The following is a 17,689-nucleotide window of genomic DNA, read 5'->3' as shown; positions in this document are numbered from 1 at the left end:
TCTTAAAATAAAATAAAATATGAAGACTACCAGAGAAGATAAATGAAGAGAAGAGAGGAAAGAAAGGAAAATTATTTATCACAATCGCACTCACTACATAGACTTGAAGTAATTAAGTATTATCGCCTTGTAGTTACTCCTATTCAGTATAGATTTAACGGACTCGGGGATATTGTTCCAGAGTCTCACAGCGTCGATGAAGAACAATCTCGATGAGGCTAGATATGTGTATTTAGGGACTATCAGGTTGTGGCGTCTACTGGATTTTGTTGGATTTAGCTTCTCATATAAATACATTGGAGATTTCCATTCTAATAATTTATATATAAATATGCAGTAATGCGAATGTTAGGAATAACATTGAAATAGTTATAATCAACTTAAGTAATCGTTTTTATTACTTAACAAGTTTGTAGACTATTAGAACATATGTATAAAGAGTGCTTAACCTATACAGTCTTTTAGTCCAGTAGTCAAACTTCAAAAGGGGCATATTATATTTCAAAAAAAGTAATCTCGCTGCCCTTTCTATCATGAGGCGATTTCTTAGAGGCTTGTGTATAAGGCGTCCACTGAACAATTGCTCACTTGGAACGCTGGCGGGTGGAGCGTTCAATTATTGGCAGGCAAGATCTGTAAATTTGTCGTATTTTAGTTTAGTTTTCCACCAATCGAGAAGATTTTCACCGAGATGAGCTCGTTTTTCTTTAAGCTAGGCCTTCAATCGAGCTTTAATTTCACACTTAATGTCTCCAGATTCTACATCCCAGCCTTCGCTTTCGCTGGAGGAATCTAAAAATATTTCAAGGTTGCTTATAAGACTTTTAGCAGTACTTGTTGAAGGCCCATAAATGTTGCTTGATATACTACTTAACCCTTTATCACCTGAAGCTAAAAGCCAGTTATTATCCGCACCCTGGTTAGACAGAGCCATTTCAACAATATTAGAGTGGACTCTCTACCCATGTACACATTCGCATTCGCAAAACATTCGTATCATTTTATGCGAATGTAAATATTCGCAACATCCCTGGTTCACATATGTACATACTTGTCTACACAAACATATATATTTGTATGTATGTACATCCATACATACTTTTTGAAACTATTTTCTTATACAAGGAGAGGTACTACATTAATTGCACGAAGAAAATCAAAAGCAGTTTATTTCTCTTATTTCTAAAAATATACATTACTCACTTGGGAGAATAAATGGCCCAATCGGATATTAATTGAGCAAGCAATTAGTAGCTTCTAAAAAGTTGAAAAACCACCATACGCATTAAAACTCAAACTACTTAATTCAGATAAGACCTCTTGGTGAAGCTTTTACATACATACAATTGTATGTATTCGTATTACTACCCAGTACGGCAAAGCTCAACCAATTTTACAAATTTATTTCGATTTATTTATATATAGAGTTTTGTACATAATACATTTTAATGTAATAGCATTTCAACTGAACACATTAACTTTTAGCTCATATACTAATTTTGCTTAGTAAATAAGGAGAGAGGAATTAATTATTTATTGAAAACGTTTAAGGAATTAAAGAAAATTTAAATCTGCCACTTTAAAACACCTTACATGCCTTACGCCCTGTCGGCCGTTGTGGTGCAGTGGTAAGCATTGCGCGCTTCCACTACGCAGCACCTGGGTTCAAACCCTGGTCAAAGCAACATCGCAAAAAAATATAGAAAAAGGTTTTTTCTTAACAGCGGTCGTCCCTCGGCAGGCAATGGCAAAACCTCCGAGTGTATTTCTGCCATGAAATACAGCTTCTCATAAAAATACAATCGCCGATCAGAGTCGGCGTAAAACTGAAGGTCCCTCCGCTTTGTGTGACAACATCAAGGCGCACGCCACAAGTCGGAGGAGAAGCTCGGCCAAATACTATGTGTAAGCGCCAATCTATTATTATTATTATTACATGCCTTAGGGCCGTTTTCTAATGTAAGCAGTAAAGTTGCCTTTACTAACAGGGCAGATAAATTGTTCCTCAATTTAAAGTGTTTTCGTTTTCTTACCTTGCCGGTAAAAATAAATTTGTTATTCCGTAGAGTGAAACTTCACTACATTTCCGAGAGTGAAACTTCACTACATTCGTCATAAAATTTCAAAGGTTGGCAATGCAACATAAGCAAATATAGAGCAAGAGCAACTGTTAGCAAAAACCAAAACCTTGGTTGAAATATCTAATATATCTGGCTCATGAACCAAAACCAAACCAAAATTTAAAGTTGGGTACAAATTTTAAAGGTTGAATCGGGTGAGCAACAGTTTATCGATTCGATAAATTAATGCGCTAATGAGAAAACGAAAACTCGTATATCGAGACGATAAAGTGACCGGTAAACTAAAGGTTAGATGAGAAAACGGCCCTTATGCGTTTAATATCAAGTGGTAAAGAATCCCATAACATTTATGTGCTAACAAAAAATATGCGTTCTGAGGCAAGGTATCCATATTTTGGAACAATAAGATTTAGTGTTTTTGGCCACTGACCTATTTTAATATTTTTATAGAGGTAAGATGGGAGTAAATTATTTCATGATGTAATCCAACCGTACGCAACTTGTAGTAGTAACTTAGATCACTGAGAAGAATCTGTTAAGAAAAGTACGAGATATGATCATACTTTCTTTTTTCAAATACGAAACGTGCCGCCTTTAGTGATGTGCTGAGTCAGTACTTTTAAGTATTGGTCGATACTCGGTACCGATTTGTAGAGTATCCACTAGTTTCGATACTCGGTACCGAAATATTGAAATTTATTTATTTATTTATTATTATTATTACCAACAAACAGGACGCTTACAGACTATATGACAAATATATACATAGAATAAGGGAAACCCTTATGACAAGTGCCTTATGAGTAAATTCTTAAAAGTAAACTTTGAGTAAGAAAAATCGAAGTCTAAAGATGAAGAATAAGCATTAAATTTGGAGAGAGTCCTCCTTAAAGGAGTATTCATACCATAAACAGTTTTAACAACACCCACAAAAAACAATTCATTACAACGAAGAATACGTGAGGGAACATTAAAACGAATTTTCATAAGGAGGTGCGAGCAATCTATAGAGCCTACAATTATGTCAAAGACAAAGCACATCGATAACAAAGTACGCCTGGACTCTAAGGACATGAGATTTATCAACAAATAACGAGAACGATAGGACGGAATAGGGTCTACAAATTTCAACGGACGCAAAGCAAAGCGTATAAAAGCCCTCTGAACAGACTCCAATCTGTTCACATGAACTGTATGAAAAGGTCTCCAAACAAATACAGCGTATTCTAACCTCGACCGAACTAAAGACGAATACAACAGTTTGAGAGTATAAGGATCGGAAAATGACGAGCAGTTGCGACGAATAAAGGCCAACATCGCGAATGATTTAGAAACAATAAAGTTTATGTGGGTGGTGAAGGTGAGCTTGGAGTCAAAATAAACACCCAAGTCTTTAAAATCAGTAATTGATTTTAGCGGGACATTCGAAAAACAGTAAGAGGTTGGAACAATACTAATCACTTTTGCAAAAGAGGTATAATGACATTTACCAATATTGAGGGACAAACGATTACGCGCACACCAACAGTACAAATTATCAAGCTCACCCTGGAGAATCAATGAGTCTTCTCTATTTTTAATTTCATAGTATATCTTCAGGTCATCCGCATATAGAAGAAACTTACACTTTGAGAAACAGGAAGATATATCATTAATAAAGATAACAAATAATAACGGACCTAAGACACTACCCTGGGGAACACCAGAGGAGGAGACAAAAGAATAAGACGATACATTATGAAAACGAACAACACAGCGTCTGTTATACAGATAGGATGTGATCCACTTCAGAAACTCTGAATGAAAGCCCAGGCCTTCAAGTTTAGCTATCAATATTCGATGAGACACCCTGTCAAAAGCCTTAGAGAAATCGGTATATATAGCGTCAATTTGGAATCCCTTTTGAAAGGTTTCCAAACAGTCCTCTGTAAAAGCAGCTAAATTGGTGAACGTAGATCTGCCCGGCACGAACCCATGTTGGTTGGGACATAATAAATGTTTAACAGCAAAGTAAATTTTATCTTTTACTATGGACTCAAACAGTTTTGAGACAGTGGTAAGCTTAGAAATCGGCCTATAATTCTCAATACAATTTTTGTTACCACTTTTAAGAATTGACGTAATAAAAGTCAATTTCCAGTCATCGAGGAAAACTCCGGCAGATAGAGACATGTTAAAAATGTGCCTCAAAGGCGCAATTAGTGAAGGACAACTTTTAAATAAAATAACCGAGAGGCCGTCTACATCAGTGTTAGTGGATAGTTTAAGCTGGTTAATGCCATTAGCTACATCCTCGTCTGTAAACTTTAATTTCCCGAAGTTAATGGGAGTATCTAAATTTGACAAAAGATCTTCAGGAATAAAATCATTATCAGAATTACCTGAAATAAAGTTGGAAGAAAAAAAATCAGCAAAAAGATTAACAGCTTCGGAGATGGAGTTGGCTGACACCCCGTTAAGCTGGACCGATGCAATTTTTCTTTGATTTAATATAACTCCAGAAGAACTTGGGATTAGATTTAATATTGCTTTCTACGCCGCGAATAGAATTCCTATACAAAGATTTATTGAGCCTGTTAAATTCAGCTCTATAAAACACGTAACGCTCACGCAAATTAACATCGTTGGAATGCTTTTGTCTTTTGTAGAACTTATTCTTCTTATTCCTTATACGTTTGAGTTCTTTAGTAAACCATGGACGCTTAGCAGTTTTCGAATTAAGAATTGGGATGTGACCCACACAAATATCACAAAGTTTAGACTTAAAAATATCGTAGCAACCAGTTACATCCACATTTCCAAAGAGCTGGGACCAATCCAAATCAAACAAATTATTCAATTCAGCAAAATTACAACAAGAGTAGTTAAAAGCAACCGTCTGACTAGCAGTCGGTAATTCAAAATATTGGTAAAATTCAAACTCCAAAACCATAGGGCTATGATGCTGATTTGGAGGGGAGATGTAACTGGCCGCATGAGAGAGCTTGAAATATATATTAGAGCTAATAAATATTAAATCTAAAATTCGGTTTAACTCATTAAAAAAACCATTGATTTGAAATAATTCAATACATAATAAATTATCTATTAAATATGATTCAGATAAAGTAGTAACATTCGATGGGGTGAGGAAAATATTGTTATCAATAAAGCTCCAGGAAATATTACATAAATTAAAGTCACCTAAAACACAAAGTTGGCTGTTTCCAATTTTCTCGTGGAGTGCCAGTATATTGTCAACATGTGCCTTGTATATGACATCACAGCTGCCCGGCGGAATGTAGGACACACAAAGCTGATCCAATAGGGAGTTGGCATCTAGCAGCGGATAAAAAGAAGCTGGAAGATATCTGCGCGCAGCTATCAGTACACCACCACCCCTACTAACACCAGTTTTAGCAAAATCTCTGTCTTTGCGAAAAACGTCAAAGAGAGCTGGATTAAAGAACTCCGCATCGAAAAAGTTAGCATTCAGCCAGGTTTCTGTCAGAACGAAGCAGCCATAATCCAATTGTGAGCTGAGAATGTAGACAGATTCGGATTTTGTCCTGAGTCCCGAAGTATTTTGGTGATAGATACTTATTTTCCGATCACCAGAGGTGGAATGACTTTTTACTTCTTGGGCTGCGGCTGGGCATCTTTTTGAAAAAAATCAAAAGGCCGGACAGTAACGTTGGAGGGCCAAATATCCGATGACAGAATTTTTGAGTATTCAGATTCTGAAACTCCAAGCTTGAAATTAATGTGCTTAATAGTTTCCAAATCAGAATCCTTTCTGACCAGTTTATAGCATACAATTGTCTTCTCATCGATAGCTGCATATTTAGCCACATAGCCAATGATGTCATCAGTCCTTACAGTAGGCAAAAACGATGATAAGTGCAGCCATTTGCGGCGAACAACAACTCCCAGCTCCGAGTTCTCATTTGACCCAAATACACACCGCCTATGTCTCTTATGAGTACGCTTTTTATCCATAGCGGACCACTGTGCATTATTTGATTGCGCATTGTTAGTTGCGTTTTTCGCTTGTGCGTTGCTCAACCTAGCATTGTTCGCCAAAGCCGCAGCAGCGGCATACGTAGGCACAGCGTTAGCGGGGCCAGCAGTTGCTGAACAGGGAGAAGTACAAGCAGGCGGAAGAGATGAAGCAGAAAAGCGATGTTATTACCAGAAGTAGTTGGCGAGCGAGTAAAAGCAACAGCAGCAGAAAAACCGGTTTTACTACTAGGAGTAGTTGAAAAACCGGTATTAGTATCAACTACATCAAGAGCGGTATAACCAGTATTTATACCCGGCGCATCAGAAACATAATGCATTTCAGAACTTTTTCGTACTGCCACGGTATTAGAGTCAGCAACAGCATCATTAGATGGCGCAGTGAAAGCGCGCTTTGGCAATTTACCAGGCTGAGCTATCACTAGCTTTTGCTTGCGAACGCGTCGTTCTTTTGTTTCCACTAGTAGCAGGAGTTGGCGAAATAGAATTATCATTTGCTGGTTCAATTAATGCGATAAAAATGCTTTTTAATTTTTCCAAATCCGAAATCGCGTTTAAGATTTTATCTTTCAGCCCACAATGGGACGTACAATTAGTACATAAAGACGTTATTGCGAAATAAATGAAAATAAACACAGAGCGATAGAAAACACGACCGAACTATTCTGCAGTCACAGTCACTTGACCCACAAATATGGAATAAAGCTGTTAAGTGATTGTTGAAGTTTTTATTAATGTCATTAATCTATGGTTAAAGAAGTCTATATCTCTACATTGTTTGGATCTGAATGCTCTCGTCGCCCGATTAATATCTGCCCCTTTTTATTACAAGCTTTTATTTAACTTGGTCATCCCGCGGAAATCTCGGAAATTTCCAATCGACGACACGCCATTTCTTTAAATGAAATTAACTGCTGCTATATGTACATATGTATGTTTATACAAAACGTAAGCCAACAACATTTTGCTTGCAAAGTCTTCTGTTCTCTTCCATTGCAAGCATGGGCGTAGCCATAGGGGCAGGGGGGTGCTCGAGTCCCCCCCTACCTTTCAAATTTTCCTTATATATATATAAAATAGTACCCTGAAATGCCAGCTAAATAGGGTCGAGCAAACCCCCCCCCCCTAAATTTCAGTCTGGCTACGCCGATGATTGCAAGTTGCTATTTATCCGAGTTCAACCAGGTCGGTTAAAAAATGCGCGACCTGAAGAGTAGTGTTGTTAAGTGAAACAAGTAACAGCAGCGCTGTCTTCGGCTATGCCGAAGGCTTCATACCTTTCATGAACATCTGAAAATTTTTCTTTCACAGCTTACATAGATAGAGGAGATACATGCATATATAAAATATCATATTTAAACAATCAGAGGTATGGAAGATATACCTTATATAGCACCAATCTAAGTGATTTTCACTGCTGTGTGATCGGTATGTAAACCGAATTTCTCAGTAGACTTTGTATTATTATTTATAAAATAGCTTACGAAATTTATCGACTTTAGCTGTCCAAATAAAGGAGTTTTACAGTAAATCCTTATATCTGAACAATCAGTTTTATGGATGCAATAAATATGTTATAGTGACCCGATCTTTGTTAATTTTACTGTAAACGGTTTGTTGATAATGAGTGAAAATAGTGCGGAATTTCTTGTTTCTAGCTACATATATGGAGAAAATATAACAAAGAATATCATATCTGAACAATCATTTGTATGAAGACTATAGGTTATAGCGACCCGATCTTCGCCATTTTCACTGTAACTATTTTTATGATAATGGGTGGGAATATTGCGAAGTTTCATGTTCCCAGCTGCATAAATGGAGGAGTTATAACAAAAAATCGCATATCTGAACAATCAGTTGTATGGGAGCTATATGTAAAAGTGACCCGATCTTTGTAAGTATTTTGTTGATAATAGGCAAAGTATTGCAAAATTTCATGTTCCTAGCTGCATAAATGGAGAAGTTATGGCAAAAAATCTCATATCTGAACAATCAGTTGTATGGAGGCTATTGATTATAGCGACCCGATCATCGCCATTTTCTATGAAAGTATTGTTTTGATAATTAATGACAACAGTGCAAAATTTCATGTTTCCAGCTACTTAATTGGAGGAGTTATAACGAAAAATCTAATATCTGAACAATCAGTTGTATGGGAGCTATAGGTTATAGTGACCCGATCTTTGTAATTTTCACTCTAAATTTTCTATTGATAATGGGTGGAAGTATTGGAAAATATCATGTTCCTAGCTGCATAAATGTAGAAGTTATAACGAAAAATCTCATATCTGAACAATCAGTTGTATTGGAGCTATATCTTATAGTGGTCCGATTCTTCCGGTTCCGGCAAATGATTAATACATTATAAAAATACACCCACCTACCCAATTTCATCCGGATATCTCGAAAACTGAGAGACTAGATTGCATACAAACAGACAGACAGACGGACAGACGGACATGGCTAAATCGACTCAGCTCGACGTCCTGATCATTTAAGTATACATTTTGATGGGTCTATCTCTTCTTATTCTGGTACTTACAAACATCGGACCAAAGTAAGGCATAAAAACTGCTCTATTGTGAATTGTTACTGGGAAATTGGAGAGGCAAATTTTTGTTTTCGTATATACATGATTTATATTTTAAATAAGTATATATATTACGCAAATACCTCGCATAATAACTAATTTCTATTGTTTTTTGTGTCTAAATCCCGTTAAACTAATCACATGTTTCAGCTACCAGCAGGGTTGCTTAAGTAGCTAAAAGGAAATTTTACCCGAGTTAAGCGTTCTTTTGTCGCTCGCTTACAAAAAAATACAGCAACTTTTTAATATAGAACGCTTTTATAAATGGACTAAAAAATTAGAAAATAATATTTCTTAGCCCCATAGAATTTGTGAAGGGTAATATATGTATGAATGTGGATATATGAATAACGACCGCTTAAAATCGATCTCAAATTTGTACTTTCTCTGTAGAAATTTTAGGTCTATGTTACGTAGTTTGACTACTGTCAATTAAATCTAATTCTTTGTATTGCATGCGCTTCACGTATTTCGTTTTTAATCCATAAATGGTTTATAATGACTTTTGCTAAAATTTCAAAATCAACAACTTAGATGAAAATGCTTCAGTTTAAGATAGACTTTACATATAAAGAACTTTTCTATTTAAAGCAACAAATTAAAATCTTTATAAGAGCTGTTTTCATTATAAAGGTTTGCTCAAGCAGCAGCGGTATGGTACCGCGCGGTGTAACTCCATATGGCATATTTGCTCATGTATGGATATACATATATACATTTGTATATAGTTAAGTTATATACATACCCAGTAGAAATTCTATGCATACAACATCGCTGTTGGTGGCATGAACATGCTCCTGTGTATACATGTGTGTGTATAAATTTGAAAATAATTTACAAGAATCTCCACATATACAGCAAACATACAACCTAAATGTATACTATGCGCTTAGCTTTAAATTTTAATATTTTCGCAGCTCCCTATGTTTATCTTCATCTAAAGCAGGGATCACAAGATTTGTACATTTTAACAGTTACAGAGTGGTGTTGTTGAAAGTTATCATTGAGCTAAACTCATTATTTCTAGACAACACCACTCTGTGACTGCCAAAATGTACAAATATGTACAAATGCACAAATCGTGCGATCCCTGCTTAGCAGCTTCTTTACAGCGTATTCACTACTGCTAGTGATAGCAGAGCGTAATTTTCCGGCGCAACTATTTATGTAGGATAGTTTTAGGCAGTGGTATGATAGATTCTATTGTGAAGGCGAATTCAGCGTACATGCATAATTGGTTAAGTATGTATATGTATGTATGCAGATATTTAAATGCCGGTTTGCTATTCACGCGACAAACTTTTTTAAAAACGAAGTAAACTAATATAAATTGTTAGTAATTTTCATTAGAGTTTGAGTAACTCCTTTCTCTGAATGGCTTTTAGTAACTTTGACGAGACCTTAACTTATTTTATTTTATTCATTTTAGTGCAGTTTTGACAAAAGTTTCTTGATAAAAAATCTTTTAATACACTACTTTACTTTATCCCTTTGATTGTACATGTTAAATAAAAGCTTGTTTTTAAAAAATATTTTTTTTACACTATTTTATTTTAAGTAAAGGTTCGCTTGGAACGGTCGTCGTAACATAATATGTAATAACATTTTAGCGCTTACACTTTTGGTAAGTATTTGGGAGACCTTCACTTCCAATTTGTGGTGTGTGTCTTTATGTTATATCTCAATATACTCAACTGTTGCTCGGACCACGGATCGCACCCGGGTCCTAAGGAGTGGTAGTACGCGCCTCTAACTACTCAGCCACAGCGGCAACCACGATGGAAATCGTAATAAATATTCTTTGAAAAGATAGTTGCCATAAGTATTACGAATTAATAATGTTGCCACAAGAACTGTTGCAGTTGGTAAGAGTGTTGCGATAAGTACAAGAAGTCTCAAATACTAACATACGTATTGCTTATTTGTAGGTGTTTTTTTTTTGCTTTGACGATGTCATATAAAATAGCAATGACATTTTTTTCTGCAAACTTCAAAAGTATGTAGATTCGGTATCGGGTACCGAAAGGAAAGTATTGGGTACCGAATTTTTTTTCAAGTATTGGGTACCGAATTTTTTTTTCAAGTATTTCACTAGCCGCATTGTTTAAAACAACTTATGATGAGATGCAGCGCGAAGGTTGCAATATATAAGCTCTGCATATGTCTGATGAGGTAACTGGCAGACATTATGATATAGCTTTCTAAGAATGTTGTAAATTTTTTTAACTAAGTTTTTCATGTAGTCCACGCACGATAACCTCGAGTTTATTCTGAATCCTAAGTTTGTTACATTATCTTCATATTTAATATTTGTTCCATCAAGCGTTAGCGGAGAAGTACCGGTGAGGTCAAAATGTTTAGCTGACAGTGATATTGCCTTCGTCCTCGACGCATTCAACTTGAGGTTATTAATTTTTGCCCACTTGGAAATTCGAGAGAGATCTTCCTTAAGTCTGGCAATCAAATCTTCAACAAGACCAACCGGCCTTGAAAAATATGTTTGAGTGTCATCTGCATAAAGAAGAATGGATGAACTTTGGCAACACTCCACTATATCGTTGATGAATGTGCAGAAAAATATGGGACCCAGAATGGACCTTTGCGGCACATCGGATGTTGCGGGCTTTAAGCTTGAATAATTTTAATCACATTGAACCTGCTTTAGCCTACCTGTCAAATAGCTCTTTAATAATTGCAAAGAAAACGACACGAACTTAAAAAGATTACCTAACTTTTCCAATAACTTATAGTGGTCTATAGCAGTGGTAGGCATTCTAACACATTCAAACGATTCAATAAGTGAGAGTGTGTGCGTTAAATGCACTGCTAAGCTGCCAGTCTTCGTATACACGTGAAACACACATGTGCTCAGAGGGCGCTCAGTGAGCTATGGCCTGCCGACCACTGGTCTATAGTATCAAATGCTTTTAAGAATTCAAGCAATATTGCTGTTAAATGATTTTCATTAAAGGCTGGACGTATGTCTTCTCAGACTTTCAGCATTGCTGTGGAGCAACTGCATTGCCTTCTTAATCCCGACTGAAAATCACTTAGTAGACTATTTTTATACCCGAGCGCACTTGTGCACAAGGGTATTATAACTTTGTTCACATAACGGTTGTTTGTAACAGGCAAAGCGAATCGAGATAGATACAGACCAAGCATGATACAAAAAAAGAAGGGCGCCATATTAACTATCTGACAATTAAACAGATTGTGACATTTCGTGGTACCACACCTAGTCCCAAAAATAATTTTTTTTTTGTAAAAAAAATAAATCACAAAATAAACAGAAAATTTGTCTTTGTTGTAACCAGCCAGGAAAATTTAAATTTATACATATGAACATCTTTATATTTGCAATAAAAGCAACCAACGTCTTCCGTGAAATTGAAAACCGCAAAAACTATTTAGTATTAAATATACATTTGTATTCATTATAAAGCCAATCATTGTGGATTTGGACACAATAAAGTCGATGTGCTTTGCAAACGTTAGTTTGGAGTCAAATTTACGCCCAAGTAAGTCTTTAATTTACTTCGTACCTTGTAAGAAGAAGGATCGGATTGGTTCTTCGTGTTGATAAACGATTTAGCATGCAATTTACTTTTCGTATATCCAGTTACAGCTAATCGCACTTCATCGCAGAGCAATGGAGGGCTCTGGTACTACGGGTCACCGAGCAGTTCCCTTTGTGGAAGGAATATATGCTACCTCATTGCCACGGTGAGCTCTTGGAATTTCAGTACGAGGAGCGCCAACCTGCCGTCAGATATGGTTCAGTGGCAGAAACCTCCAACTCACAGCGTGTCAAAATCAGCCATCTAAGTTGAATGCAAAAATTCCTGCCCTGCACTATTGCACACAGTTTTACACAGTTTACAGTTTCTAAAATGTTTGAGGGAACTAAGACAATTTTGATCAAAATTAATGGACATTTGCTTATTATTGCTCCAAATTATATATTTACAATTTGCTAATCAATACCAAAGTAAAATTAGAAAATAAAGTGTTCGTTTTATAGAATAAAATACTTGAACAGAAAAATAAAGGAGTGCAAAAATTTAAACATCTGCAAAAATGTGAAGAAAATTATAACCTAAATTAATGCTTTGTTTCATTTCATGTAAATTCGTTCGTTTAGAATAAAATGACTTAGGAAAACAAAGCATTATTTATTACCATCTTAAGCTTTTTAATAAATAAAGTTGTCAAAACTGAATTTTATTTTATTTTTTCATCTCTGTAGATTAATATTCTTCAAAGGATATTTAAATGCTTAATAAAAACTTTTAAATTTGTTCATGGATCACGTCAGCTTGGCATTTTTTATATGTACATTATTTTCTTCTAAGAAATCCCAAATATTTAACAAAAAATCTCCATGCCCAAAAAATTGCAATGTGGCAAAGCTATGCTTAATGTTTTCATCTGGAGAAATGTCAAAAATCTGCTTTATAATCAAAAAATAGTAGTAATGAAACTACCTTCTTTTTTGTATCAGGAGACCAAGGTTGGGCAAGGCCGAGGCCGAAAAGAGCCACATGTTAATTCTAAATGCCACAAAGAGCCACAAAAAAAACAACAAACACAAAAATTTTATTTTTAGATAAAATTATTGTTAGAAATGAAAAACGTTAATTTTATTATTATTCTAATGTAAGTAAGATTGATATTAAAGAAAATTCAAAAGATCCCTCACAGTTATACGTTGTACTAAAAATTTAAAATATACGTCACGCAGCTGTTTCTGTTATCTTCTTTTAATTCCAAAAACTCCAACTTCTCTTCGCTTTTCTTAAAAAGGAGTTTTTCGGATATTGCAAATTCATCCTCAATTGTGTTAGATAAATAAAATTATAGTTTAAAAAACTAAAACCTCCCTATTATAATTGCCATTCGTACTGTCATCAGGTATGTACCTTGAGAAAAGAAATCGCTGCATCTTTTAGGCGCATCAATATTACATAGTTACATCCCGAGTTAATAAAAGGACGGTAAAATAATAATAAAAAGGGTTTATGAAGTATGCAAACGTACATTTATATAATTTCAAATGGGCAAATCTTTTTTCAAAATCTGCTTTTAAATTATATGCAATTTTTTTTTTTAGCCAGGGAAAATGATGACATTTTCGTTTTTTGGGATCATGAGTAAAAAGACGTAGTTTAGCTACAAAACTTAAAATAATTTGCGACCAATAAAAAACAATTTTATTCTGTTCTTGTAGAGACAAATTCAAGTTTTGCAAATGTTCCATGATATCGACGGTGACCATAATTATGGCAGCCGAATACGGGACTAAAAATAATTTTGCTAATTTTTTCCACAAAAGCTGAATGATTTTAAAAATCTTTTCTAGATTTATTAGCCTTGAAGCAGCATTTTATTTGGCATATAATTTATCGATATTTTGTGAAAGCAGCACATAAATATTCAGTTGTAACGTCACACATTCGTAGGATATTTTTCTATAACTTTGTACTTTGTTCTCGGGATTTTTACACCGCAAAATTTTGTTCAAATATTCCTATGCAACTACTTTTTAAACACGAGTGGTATTCAACGGATTATTGTCATCCGGAACGGAGCCATGGAAGATGAAGAAAAGCCATGGAAATGATGAGATATTCTTTTTTTGGGATCATGAGTAAAAAGACGTAGTTTAGCTACAAAACTTAAAATAATTTCCGACCAATAAAAAACATTTTTATTCTCTTCTTGTAGAGACAAATTCAAGTTTTGCAAATGTTCCATCATATCAACGGTGACCATAATTATAGCAGCCGAATACAGGACTAAAAATAATTTTGCTAATTTTTTTCACAATGATTTTAAAAATCTTTTTCAATGATTCTAGATTTATTAGCCTTGAAACAGCAATTTATTTGGCATATATTTTATCGATATTTTGTGAAAGCAGCACATAAATATTCAGTTGTCACACATTCGTAGAATATTTTTCAATAACTTTGTACTTTGTTCTCGGGATTTTTACACAGCAAAATTTGTTTCAAACACTCCTATGCAACTACTTTTGAAAGACGAGTGGTATTCAACGGATTATTGTCATCCGAAACGGGCTGAATGTAAAGCGTACCCTTCCATCCTTGAGAACTTCTTTACTTTTACAACATTCTCCTGGTAGTCATCTTATTTGGAGTTTCTCATGTTGAAGATACAATCCCTCGTACAATCAGCAATAATTTTTTTTAATGTGGTTTCGGCTAATGAATATCCTCTCTCTTCACAAAATTTGAAAACTGCCTCCACACCCGGCACATTGGAGAGCAAGCCGTGTGTAGTTTTTGTGGGTGTTGGAATAAATATACGTAAACATAATTTGAAATTTTAAAGTAAAATGTGAGCAAAAGTGACAATTGAAAGATGAAAGTCTCGAAAAAAGTAAAATCAGCTGCTCTACTAAATATTCAACGTGAAACGCATTGAAAGAAACCCTTGAAAAGCTAAATACTAGTGAAATTTCTTTTAGAAATTTTTAACAATAATCATAAGTATCTATTTTCGATTCATACTCAAAACTACCCAGTTTTTCTCCGCAAAATTATAACTTCAAAAACCATCTACATATGTATGTGCTCCTTGATTCGAATCGCAAGCATCCAGACTTAAAAATAAAAACTCGTTCATAGACATGTCATTTTAACGCAAAGGCGCCAAAATACCGAATACGGGACAAATAGAAGAAATAAAGAACATTTGGCGTCCCGTATGAAATAAATAAATTACCAGGACCAAGGACGAAAAAATAGGACTGTCGCGTATAATACAGGACGGATGGTCACCGTAATCATATCGGTAAAGAACATTAAGGGCCGTTTTCTAATGTAAGCAGTAAAGTTGCCTTTACAAACAGGGCAGATAAATTGTTCCTCACTTGAAAGTGTGTTATAAGTATTTTCGTTTTCTTATCTTACCGGTAAAAATAAATTCGTTATTCCGAAATTACGGCAACGCGAAAGTGAAACTTCACTACATTCGTCATAAAATTTCAAAGGTTGGCAATGCAACATAAGCAAATAAAGAGCAAGAGCCACTCTTAGCAAAACCCTAAACCTTGGTTAAAATGTCTAATATATCTGACCCACGAACCAAAACCAAACCAAAATTTTAAGTTGGTTACAAATTTTTAAAGGCTACAATTTATACATTCGAGAAATCAATGCGCTGATGACGAAACGAAAATTCCTATATCGAGGCGATAAAGTGGCCGGTTATCTAAAGGTTAGATGAGAAAACGGCCCTAAGTCAGAAAGCAAATTTTTGTTCTCAATTTGTTCCGATCTCAATTTGCGTATGTGTATATAAGGCAGCGATTTTGCTGCATTTAAAATGCAACATTTAGCACTTTCGGACATATGTTTTCGAAGAGCGTTCATGCTATCGCATTTAGCAAATGCACATTTACGCGAGTTCGAAATCGTGTGCTTTTGACAAACAGCCATGTTCCAGTCGCTTATTCAGATCCGTATCTATTACGATCAATTCTCACGCAGACGATAATGTGCAAAAACCCTAAAGAAAAGGAAAAAATAAATTTTAAACCAAAAGTTCAATAAAAACATGAATTGTTTTAACCATAACCGAACATTTGTTTGTGTATATATTCATTCGTTGGTGCTGTCAATTAAAATTTCCTCACTTAATTAGGAAACAAAACAAACAGAGTTGACCACAAATTGATCCAGATATCTATCAGCATCACATCGATGTTGAATTTGCTTAACTTTTCTTTATCCAAATAATGTAAAATATTATATAAAATAACTGAAACGCAGCTAGCAACTGTATACTCGAAAAAGCAATGTTGCCACTTTTTCTCATTAAACCATCTTCGAATCGTGGAAATTTTGGAAGATCACAGGGTTGCTTTTAGCATTTAGATTCTTAATGCAAAAATATGCAACTCCATTTTGAGACGAATTTTGTATGGATAAATGTACATTTAGAGTAGCATTTAGAGCTAAATGCGCTAAATGTGCTTTTACGCGTAAGCAAAAACAGCCCATTAAAAGAATAAAATAAAAATCCAAACAATGGAAAAGAATGTCCAGCGGAGAAATATGTATTTTAAAAAGTAAAAAAGAGCCAAAATGTTCTAAGCAAAGAGAAAGTAAAAAGAGCCGCACTTTGCTAAGCAAAGCGCCGCATTTGGCTCAAAGAGCCGCGTTTGCCCACCGTTGATATATACTACGTTTATAAGAACAGAATAATCGACTTAATTGAAAGCGCATTGACGCCGTACATATTTCGCTCTAGAGTTTATACTTACGGCTTTATATCGGCATCAAAGTAACCGTCTTCAAAAGCAAATAAAATCAGCTGTTTTCATTTGACATTTTATAAGTTAACATAATGGAAAGTGATAAAAATCTAGTTTTATTCGGCATTATAAAATCGTGGCAAAGAAAACGAACGATTATTATTAATCAGCTTTTAAATACTGATGCGATTATTTGAGCGGAACAGCTGATCTACCATTCGCTTTGAGGGAGAACGGTGTTTATACACTCTTTCTAACTGTCTGGAGAAATAAACTACCGATTTGAAATGGAGTGTGAGCCAAAACAAAGCGAATTGAAATTCAGTTTATACACATGTTTTGAATCGCGGCGAAATGAATTAAAGCGACTTATGCACAGTGTTGCTGCGAATAATATTTACTGGTAGCCAAATTCCTTTAAAAAAAGGGCTAAAAAAGAGCTAAAAAAATTCGTTGTGGCTAAAAATGGTAGCTAAAATTTTTTACACGCAAACATTTTGAATAAGTAATGGTGTATAAAAACAATGAACTCGGGGAAAAAGTTAATATTTTATCCAACCAAAAACCTTTTTGTATAGAAGGGGAAATATACCGACACCAGCTTGCTGCCTCCATCAAGTGATTGTACCATCAGGATCGGAGCATGTAACTTACCAGCATGCTGCTACAATATTTATTTCTTTACAAATGAGGTCGAGGAAAGATCGAAATGGTTAGAGCCGAAATTTAATT

The sequence above is a fragment of the Rhagoletis pomonella genome, unplaced genomic scaffold (assembly GCF_013731165.1).
Source record: "Rhagoletis pomonella isolate Grant_MI unplaced genomic scaffold, Rhpom_1.0 Rhpom_scaffold_00003, whole genome shotgun sequence".
In the NCBI taxonomy this organism is placed as follows: domain Eukaryota; kingdom Metazoa; phylum Arthropoda; class Insecta; order Diptera; family Tephritidae; genus Rhagoletis; species Rhagoletis pomonella.
The sequence above is the reverse complement of the archived record's forward strand: the minus strand, read 5'-3'. Positions refer to the sequence as shown.